Source organism: Lissotriton vulgaris, unplaced genomic scaffold (genome assembly GCF_964263255.1).
Source record: "Lissotriton vulgaris unplaced genomic scaffold, aLisVul1.2 SCAFFOLD_1705, whole genome shotgun sequence".
Lineage (NCBI taxonomy): Eukaryota > Metazoa > Chordata > Amphibia > Caudata > Salamandridae > Lissotriton > Lissotriton vulgaris.
Genome location: NW_028252178.1, coordinates 29723 through 40297, shown reverse-complemented (window position 1 = coordinate 40297; position 10575 = coordinate 29723).

The window sequence follows — 10575 nt, the reverse complement described above, 5'->3', positions numbered from 1 at the left end:
ATTTACAAGAAGACCAGGACAGACCAGGCCAGTCATCCTAGTGCCCATGGAATATAGCATTTAGAACTCCTGGCTTGTGCATCTGTCCTCTGATTAGAATGCCCCTCCAGGAGGACTTGCTCTCGCAGCAGAATGGTTGGGTTCTCCATCCCCAGCCTTCGCAATCTCTACCTTCATGTGTGGAGATTGAGCAGCGACAGCTGAGCACCTTCGTCTTTTCGCTGGTGGTGGTTGATGTCCTCTTGGTAGCCAGGTGTTGCTCAGTGAAAACCTGCCTAAGCCTATTGTTGGGACAAATTTGTGGTTTGGTGTGGCGCTCACCAGGTTGATGCCCTTGAGGCCAAACTTTATGATGTTATATTATTTGTGCTGTGATGCGGTTTTTAAAAAGGTTGCAACATATGTTTCCGCCGTCTCCTTCTGTGATGCCTCAATGGAACCACAATCTTGTCCTGATATAACTGATGTGTACTCCATTCAAGTTGCTCCACAGGTGTCCTTTACAGCTTCTCACAATCAATACTGTGTTGCTAGTTACCAGCACTTCAGCATGGCATGTGAGTGACCTTTAGGCTTTGTGTGTTCATCCTCAATACACCACCATCTTCCCCGACAAGCAGCTTCTGCATACTTGGGCATCTTTTCTCCAGAATGTTATAATTTTTATTGTGAAAAGAAACTTGCATTAACCCAAAAGTTGTGACGACATTTCATATCCGTCCAACCATCAGCATGCAGGCATTTTGTGCTCCAGTTCACCCCTCTAAGGAGGAGGAGAGGATCCATTTCTTGGCCCTTAAGAGGGTACTTAGCCTTTATGTTGATCGCACCAAAGATCACAGGGTGGATGATCAGGTAGTTGTGGGGTTTTCTAGAATGAAAAAAGGCAAGGATGTGCAGAAGCATACAGTCTAATGCTGGATTGTGCTCTGCATAAAGGTTTGTAAAGAACTGGCAAAGAAGCAGCATCCAGAAGGACTGTATGTCCATTCCACCAGAGCAAAAGCTGCTACCACTGCATTAACATGCAGCGTCCCGTTCATAGACATCTGCCAGGCAGCTACATGGGCATCCCTCCATAAGCTCTCAAAGCACTGTTGTCTGGTCAGCCAATTCTGCAGTGAGGTGCACTTTGCCCGCTCAGTGCTGCAGGACTTTCTGGTTTGAGTCCACCCACAGCCCCCTCCCTTACGTAGTGCTTTGATATTTATTCAAACGGTGAGGACTCTGCGGCTGGATGCCTCTATCAGAACAAGTTAATTACCTTCTGTAATGCTCTTTCTGGTAGAGACTCTATCTAGCTGCAGGTTACTCACCGACCATCCCATCAGGCCCGTTCTGTGTTTCGACTCTATCCCATTTCTAGGAATCTGCAAACTGATATACCAATTAGCTTTTGGGGTTCCAAGTCTGGAGGCACAGACAGACTCGAAAACAACTGATGTCAGCGTGCGAGAGTTGTGCATTTATAGGCACTGCGTGTCATTTACGGAGCAGAATGCAGTCAGTGCGGAGCTGCGTGTGCCACCTTCCACTACACTGGGGTACTAAGAAAAAGTTTACGGCTTAAGTCTGGCACCTGGGGAATATTCAAAAGGTGAGGAATCTGTAACTAGATATAGTCTCCACTAGAAAGAGTGCTAATGAAGGTAAGCAATTTGTTAGTGACAAATCCTCCGGTGGTAGACTGACTGGATGCCTCCTTGGCTTGTTAGGGTCCATAGGTGCTCCCGAGGGATCCAATAGGGTACTGAAGAAACACAGCATGGCCTCCATTAAAGCCTGGATCTGCTGTGGTGACCCCAATGGACCCAGGAACTCTGGTTGGTTCTGAACTGAAATCAGTTTTTTTTTCGAGGTTGGAGACTTTGAATAAAAATTGGCAACGGCACCTTCTACTGATGTATTAGAATTTATAAAATTGTCGTGAGATAAGAAAATAAAAAATTTCTTACAGTATACATCAAATGTGCGTAGAAGATAAAAGATATTCAAGAAGAAGTACAAGAACAAGAAAGTATTATAGGCATTTCTGAGGATTTGCAGCCCAATCATAGGATTAACATTCCTAGATGGATGAGGGTTCGTGCGGAGATGCGTACACTTCATTGGCTCCCGGTTGCACAGCGCATCCGGTTTAAGTCACTGGTTCTGGCGTTTCGTGCCATTCATGATCAAGGCCCCCAGTACCTGAGAAAAAGATTCATCAGCTACGTTCCCGCACGGACTCTGAGATCCTCCACCATGTTTCAACTGTCCCTTCCCCGTTTCAAGCGTGCCAGACTTGGTGGTCAGTCGATTGCGGTGGTTGTGGCTCGCGCTTGGAATGCTCTTCCTCTTCACCTGCGCTCCACACCCACTGTAGCCGCATTTAAAAAACATCTGAAAACATATTTGTTTAACAATGCTATTTAAGAGTTCATTTATTTCTGTGAGGGTCTGCTTTCTGCCTCTTTTATTTCCCTCGCGCCAGGATACTCCCCAGTAGCAGAGCGCGCTATAAAATGGTTTATAATAATAATAATAATAATAATCATAGTCCCAAAGATGTTTGGAAAGGAAAAGATGGTGTCCAAGTTAGTCTGAAAATGATGCAGCTGGTGTTGATGCGGATCCATATGTCTCACCAGTGTCCCGCCATATTCATTGATAAGATTCCTTTAAAAGTTCTTGTAGACTTGGGATCTGCCTATACAGTTATTTCCAACTTGTTTTTTGATAAATGTGGGGCAATTCTATTGCTATGCTAAACTCCTTTATTGCTCGTACTCAGCTTAATGATAGAAAATGTGTAGGGAAAGTAGATGTGGGCCACAAAGGGCAGTATTTGTTTGGGTGGCAACACAAAAGTTGCTTAGTACATGAACTCTTGTTCCTAGCTCATGTGACAAAAGTATTAAAGAACGAGTTACTTACCTTCGGTAACGATGTATCTGGTAGAGACACAGTCTAGTCGCTGATTCCTTAACTTAGAATATCCCCAGGCATCAGACTGGATCCAGAAAATTTTCTGCAGCAGCACCTCTGCGTGCTGGGGGAGGCACCGCACGGGTCCGCCCCGACGTCGTCCACGGACGTGACGTCAGCGGAGCCATTTAGGGACCCCACTTGCGCTTACGTCAGTTTTCGTCGGAGAAACTTTTCAACGTCACAACGCGGGCCGACACCAAAAACTGTGAGTTGAGAATATGGAAACAGTGTGCGAAAATGATGAAAAAGGAAAAGAAATTGAATGGTGAAAAACAGAACCATAAAGGACAGTGTCAGACACTGTATCTTGAAAAATAGTAAAAGGAAAGAGCAGAGCACCGCTCTGAGAAGCAACCCCACAAAAGCGAAGGCCAAAGCACCTTTGGAGGGAGAAGAAGATGTGAAAAAACAGCATGGCAGACGACAGAAAGTCTGACAACATAACGAATAACCGTGAAGGACAACAAGGTCAGAACATAGGAGCAAGAACAATCCACCACAAGACGTCACCAGAGAGAGACGTTGTAACCCCAACAAGAGACCTTAAGAATGTGGCAGAGCCAATAGGCTTGAACAAATGGGTTGCAGGGATGGTAAGAGACCCCAAGCCGATGGAGAAGGGGAGAGCGGAGTGGGGAAAAACATGAATAGATCCCACACCGTACAATCCAGGCATAGGGTTGGAAAGGACACATGATGTAAGAGCATACCACCCAATCCCGAGAATGGGTGGAGTAGAGCAATGAAAACAAAATGAAACATTCTGTGTCGGCAGTGGCGGCTGGTAACATTTGAAAGGGGTGAGGCGGAAAAGTGCGGGATGAGTGTCCCATGGATAGCAAGTTTAGTGAGTGAGCCTGACTGCCACCATTCCTCCGAGGAAACCCCCCTCCCCCTCCCCTTTTGAAGGCCTGCCTGGGCCTGCAGACCCAGAGGAGGTCAGGGCAGCCCAGGGCCTACCAGTGACGTTGTGCAGCACACACAGTCATCTTATATGATAAGATTCATGGCCCGGCACTGTAATAATAACGGACATGTCAGCCAGCCACATCATTCACTCGCAAATTTCAACAACAAACACATTTATAAATTATATGCATTGCACTTGCATTAAAATATTGGCTCGTCGTGTAGACTCGTCGTATGTACATACAGGTGTCACTCACTGCACACTGTCCAGCAGTCACGGCTCGCTCACAGTGGGGGCCAGGGGGGGTGGGGATAAATAAAATAAAAAAACTTACCTTGTCTTGGCCGGGTCCACTCCACACCATCTCTGCTCTGGGGTCCCGTCCCGTTGGCGCCTAGACTGAGTCACTCTCTCCGAAGTTCAGGCTCTGGCTGGCTCTCCGCGCGCCTCTAAACAATAATGGCGGCCAACTAAGACACAGTAGTAGGCTAGTAGCCAATCCTGATGCTGCTCTCTTTAGAGGAGAGCTGCTCTCTAAAGAGAGCAGCATCAGGATTGGACTGAGCCTTAAAAAAACGTCGTTCCTTTTCCAAGCACTGGGCTGCATTAGGCAACCCATTACTCTGCACAGAGTGCTTGCTTTTTTAACACCCACGGTTTCTTCACTACAGAAACCCTGCCGGGCAAACACCACATGCGCAGTGAGTGCACACTGTGCTGCCTGCCACAGAGTCCAGCGCCACCCAGTGTCAGACAGTGCACAATGCATACTGTCTGAAGCACAATGACACACACCGCAGGGCAATAATTATCGGGCAATTTATTCGAGTGGCACGTTAATTTATAAAACTTCTATTAACGCACCGCTCGAATAAATTGCCTGATAATTATTGGTGGGGCAACGCCCAAACGCCCTAATGGTAAAACCGCCACTGTGTGTCGGAGTGAAGTGAAAATGTCGCCCTGCAGAAGGGTGAAGCCACCCGGAGGGAGATGAGTGTAGAAAGCCCAACCTGAAAAGGTCCTCTCAGAACGGGGTGGACAGGCCGGCGTTAAGGAATCTGTGGCTAGACTGTCTCTACCAGATACATCGTTACTGAAGGTAACTCGTTCACCTGATAGGGACATCTAGCCGCAGATTCCTCGACTTAGAATAGACACCAAAGCCATACCCATAGAGAAGGCGGGTCTGCGACTGAACCCCATCAAGTGCCTGAGGGAACGTAGCCGTCAACAAGGTGACGAAACACGGTGGGGACCGCACGCCAGCGCAGCCACACCAGCGCAGCCACACCAGACCATGAAGTTCATAAAAGAGCAGAAAACGCATACGTCATCCAGGAGCAGCATGAAAACCCCCGTATGTATACCGGGTGAGAGAAAGAAACACATACAAGCTATGTTGGTGTGAAAAGGAAGTTCATGACTTCGCAAAGAAGTGGAACTGAACTTCGGGTCTGATAGATCCGCAGGATCCGGCGTGCCAACCGTAAGTAAAACCCAGAGAGATGGCAACTGGTATGATAGAGTCAGCGAATAACGGTCCTGTATGCACAACAGTGGAAAGAAGCACTGTTCAAACCTGCACCAGCTAAACTACGTGTGACAGCATTGACAGGATGCCAATCCATGGCCAGAAAGTGCCGGTAGTACTAGAAACAGAAGACACGCCAGTAAATAGTTGGTTTGTCACAAGACATGTGAAAGGACTGACGGCAACCAGCAGAAGCACCCAAAACAGGACTGCAGTAAGAACGATAATCAAGTGGAGAACTTGAAGATACATGAGCATTCCGTGTGGACACTAGAACCAAACGAAGTATCGCAAAGACCCACACCTGCAGGGTAGCGTGAGTAGCCCGGATGCGAGAGGCGCAATAGCAAGAAGGCAACCGGCAAAAAGGGGCACCGCATGAGGACCAACCTAAAGGTCCAGGGTCCCAAGAAGCGAGTATCCTGAGGAGAACACTCCCCTTGAGAGTGTTACAGTATGAACCCAAAGCAGAAGTGTGGAAAACACCTGTGCGGAAGCAGCAGGGAATGTGGAAAAATTCCTGTTGTAAAAGTGTCCAGAAACGAGGCCATAAGACAATGTACAGCAGAGACGTACTTGGTAAATCCGCTACCTTGAAAGACAAGCCTAGTAAGAGCTGACCATAGAAGCACCCAAGTTTGCACCAATAGTAATAAGCGTGCCGCACAGCGACTTTTGTCCCTGGCGCAAAAATGAGGACAGGGCGTCAGCCATGAAGGAACTGTGCCTGAACTGAAGAAAACAAGGGCCCCGAGGGACAGTGGCCTTCAAAAGAAGAGCAGCCATCATAGACGAGAAGATCACTGAAATGCTGAAAAAACAAAAAGACTTTGTCAAGGCAGACGAGGCAGAGGCCGCACGGCAAGGAACCCTTGCCGAGGCCTAGAAGCACCACAGATAACAGGAGCCAATTGCAACCGAAGTGCAATAGAGCGATGCTAACGTTAAGGACTGGTCAACAGTTTTGTGATGTTTTGTGAATTGTCAGAGTTGTGTTTCTGTTGTTTTTGTCAATTTTTGTAAATGATGTGTTCACATTTTCCTTTTTCTGAATTTTAGCACTCATTGTTCTTTCCTGTGACATGAACTTAAATGTTGATATTGTGTGCTTTGAAAAATGAATGAATAAAAATAAGCTGATAGATACACCGCAACTACTTTTATTGTCAAGGTATTTCCATTTTGAAAAATTCATAGTGAATGTGCGACCAAACATCTTTCATGTATATTCTAACGTTAGGATCGCAGCAGAAAAACAGGTCAGCCTGACCCCCAGAAGGATGTGCGTTAGGAAGACTTCATAGGAGTGTACCAAGGCTAAAGCAGTTACCCAATAGCCAGTAAATACCCCACATAGGGAAAGTTTGAACCCCTGAGAGGGGAGTCATCTTGGGCAAAACACACATTCAGAGGACTGAAAGGAAGACATAACCAGCCGTCCTGCTGTACTGAACGAATACCGAGATGGCGGAACAACCACTTACACTATCCAAGTACTATGCAAGAGCCCGGGACATTTTTGGAAATCAAACCAAGGCAACATCACCTATGTAGAAGAAAAAGATACTACAAGGCAGAAAGTCGTGCCGCAAGAGTTACGGTAGCCCAAACATGAGGCGGGAGACCGCTGAATCTGCGTGGCGGTTAAAAAGGTCCACACGATTGAATGGCAGATCTCTAAGAGCATCCCGAACATTGTCTGGGAAACAACTGTCGCACAGCCATGCATGGCGGTGCAGAGCCACAGACCGAGCAAAAGCCCTTCCCACAGAGTCAGTTGCATCAAGGGAAGATAGGAGGGAAAATTGCGCTATTTCCCTGCCATCAAGCAGAAGGCCATGTAATTCTGCCCACGGCCCTTCTGGAATAGAAGGAAGGTTCTCGACTAAGTCCCAAAGGGCAGTAGATGCGCATGTGAACATGCAAGACTTATTTAATGCGTGGATGCCCGCACTGGCAGAGGCAAAAAGCTGGCAACCACATGCGTCTAACCACCTAGACTCCTTGGTGGGAGGTAACAATGGCAAGGCGGAGGAAGACTGCAAGTCAAAAGCTACCTGAACAACTAGACCCTGAGCTCTAGGGTGAAGGGACAGGTAGAGTGGATCATCCGGGGCAGGACGGTGTCGACGAGCAATGGGCCTATCAACAGGGTTACCAGAAGAGGGCCATGTGCCAAGCATGATGTCAAATAAAGATCCCCCAAGGGGCAGCAAAGGCTCCACCTCAATAGGCTCCATGTGGAGAAGATCCAGTAAAGGATCAGAAGGCAGGGAAACCACAAGGGACTGAAATCAAAGAATAGCTGCCGCCCTGTGAATAGCCCGTGCGAGGCAGTACTAGCCTCAGTTGCCATCCTGGGAGGCGACAATAAACCGTTGGTAGGAGACGGTTGGAGACTAACCCGTCCACTAGACAGCAAAAGTGGAGGAGCCGGAGGCTGATCCAAAGGCCAAGCAACACTAGGTACCTGCACCGTGGACGGAAATAACTTCAGACCCGGGGAGTCCAGAGGAACGTCAACCTCTTCCAAAAGAGGAGGCATAGACGCCAGCACAGGCGTCGACCGACGCCGTGTGGGAGTCGCGTCGACATCCGAGGAGTCGGGAGAAACATCAACCTCATGCAAAAGAAGGGGCGTAGACGTTGGCACCGGTGTCGGCCGACAGAGTCGGAGTCGATTCGGCTTCGATGACATCCAGAGGGGACTCGGCCTGGGCGCCTTCCAAAGTTGATCCCACTGCAAGATGCGGGAGGAAAGACGTCAACAGGGCGTCGAGCCCAGCACCACCTCAGACGTCAGCGCAGGAAGCCGCGCAGGGCTATACGGTGACTGGAGGGGTGGGCTGGACGGGCGACTGGGAGGGCCCTCTGGGCCATGTCCCTTCGGCGTCGTATTGGCTCCGGAACCGGAGTCAATGCACACTGCCGGTGCCGAGGAAGAGTCCGCCGGCAACGACCCGACATAAGTGCTTTCCATCTCTGTGGCCGAAGGCGCACAAGGGAGAGGAGTGACCCAAAGTAAGAGTGGAGTGCTTTTGAATAAGCCTCCATTTGGGTCTGTGTCGCTCCAACTCCCGAGAAAGGGAGGGTACGGGGGAGACGCTGCCCGATGCCCGTGCCTGGCAAGGAGCGAGAGGAACAGGCGCCAGCATCACACGGATGGGAAGAAGTCCTACGTGACTTACGCTTGTGCTTACCCACCTCTGAACGACGTCCACTGGAACGACCTCCGGAACGGGCCTGATCCCGTGAGGGAGAGGAGCGGTGCGAAGGTGCAGGACCGGACAGCCGTGCGGCCAGCAATTTCATACGATGCTCCCTCAAGGACTTGTTTCATTTGTTGACAGGCATCGCACTCTTTGGAGTCCTGGTGCACTCGTAGGCACCACATACAGATGACGTGCTGGTCCATGACTGACATCGGACGCGTACAGGTCTTACATGCCTTAAAGCCTGAAGGCATTGCACACTGTTCTGTGATGCGGAAGGGGTCGAGAAGGCCCAAAAAATAGGCCAAGGAACCGCGGGTTTTTCAGGATCCGCGTTGGGACACGAAAAAGAAGAAAACTGACGTCAGCTCGCTGGGGTGGGCATATATGGCTCCGCTGACGTCAAGGCAGAGCCATCCGGCACCACCCCCGGCAAACAGAGGTGCTGCTGTAGAAATTTTCTGGATCCAGTCTGACTCCTGTGGATATTCTAAGTTAAGGAATCTACAGCTAGATGTTTCGATCAGATTGATATTTTGCATATACAAAATCAGTACAAAGAAATTTTAGGAAGGAGTTGGGGAAAGTGGATAGAGTGTCACTAGCTTAAGTTAAAAGACAATGCCATCTTAATTAAATGCAAACTTAGGAATATTACATTAAAAGTGAGATAAGAGCTTACCTTAATGCTCACAGAGATGTATAAAGAAGGTGCCATTTAGCCGTTTAATTCAGCTGAGTGGAAGTTCCCAATTGTACTGGTAAGTAAGATATTAGGAAGCTTAATATTGTGCTCCAGCATTAGATCTTTGAATAAACACATCTTAGTTGATTAAAATCTCCTCTCAAAAATTCAAGAGTTCTTTGCTGTAATGAGTCGGGGTAGCCTATCTTCCATGCTGTACCTATCAGCAGCACATCACCAGATTCAACTCTTTGCATTTTGTTTCAAAAGGTTGCTATGTTGTTTGTTACACGACGCTTCTGTTTCTCAGAGGCTTGATGCATATTTTGCGCGGGACATAAAAGGGTCACCAATTTCCAGAATGACATCCTTTTGTTGGTGCCACCTCTAGATGATCATAATAGGATTTTGAGTAATGCTTAAAGAGCGCTTAGATATAAAGGGATAGGGCTAAAAATATAAAAGTCTAAGTTTTTCCACAAATAAATGTGGTAGTGAGCGGATACGATTTCTGACAACCTCCGGCTCTAAAACATTGAGCCACGCGTAGAAACTGTCAACAGAACCAGTGTGCCAGAAAGAGACATCTTTGTGTCAAACAAATACGAAGAACTAAAGAAAAGCATCAGAGTGTCAATATAGGGATTTTGTAACCGGACCAGCAGTTTGCAGAGCGCGGAGGATGGGTGGGTCGGTAAGGAATCTGCAGCTAGATCCTGTCTCTACCAGACTAGGCGTTAAAGAAGGCAAGTAACCTGTTTTAAATAAATAAATAAGAAAGACATTCCTTCAATGTCAACTTCTGTCCGTACTGCTCAATTTCATATAACGTGAACCAGACCCTCCAACACAGCAAAGCAATTTACATCGGAATAAATGTTACAATATAACGGCAGTGGAGCAGCAACAGGACAGTAAAATATAAAGAAATTATGCTGAAAGAGTAGGGCTTTAACCTCTCGAAGTTAACATGGGAGATTTGTCCAAGAGGCCTGAGCTGTTGCGCTACAGCGAAGGCTTGCTTCAGCATTCTAGCTTTTAGAATGAAGATTTTTTTTGTGGCAGAATTAACTGCCCAGGAAATTAAACTAAATTTAACAGCCAGTGGTTCAAAGACCCAATTTGTGCACTAGGTGAAACTTAAAACGTCTGCAAACTATAGCATAATGTATATTTGCATAGCATATAACATAAAATGAATGGTCTCTTGGTGCACAACTTAAATTTGGCTAAAATTGACCTGAAGGAAGAATTAATCTGCCCC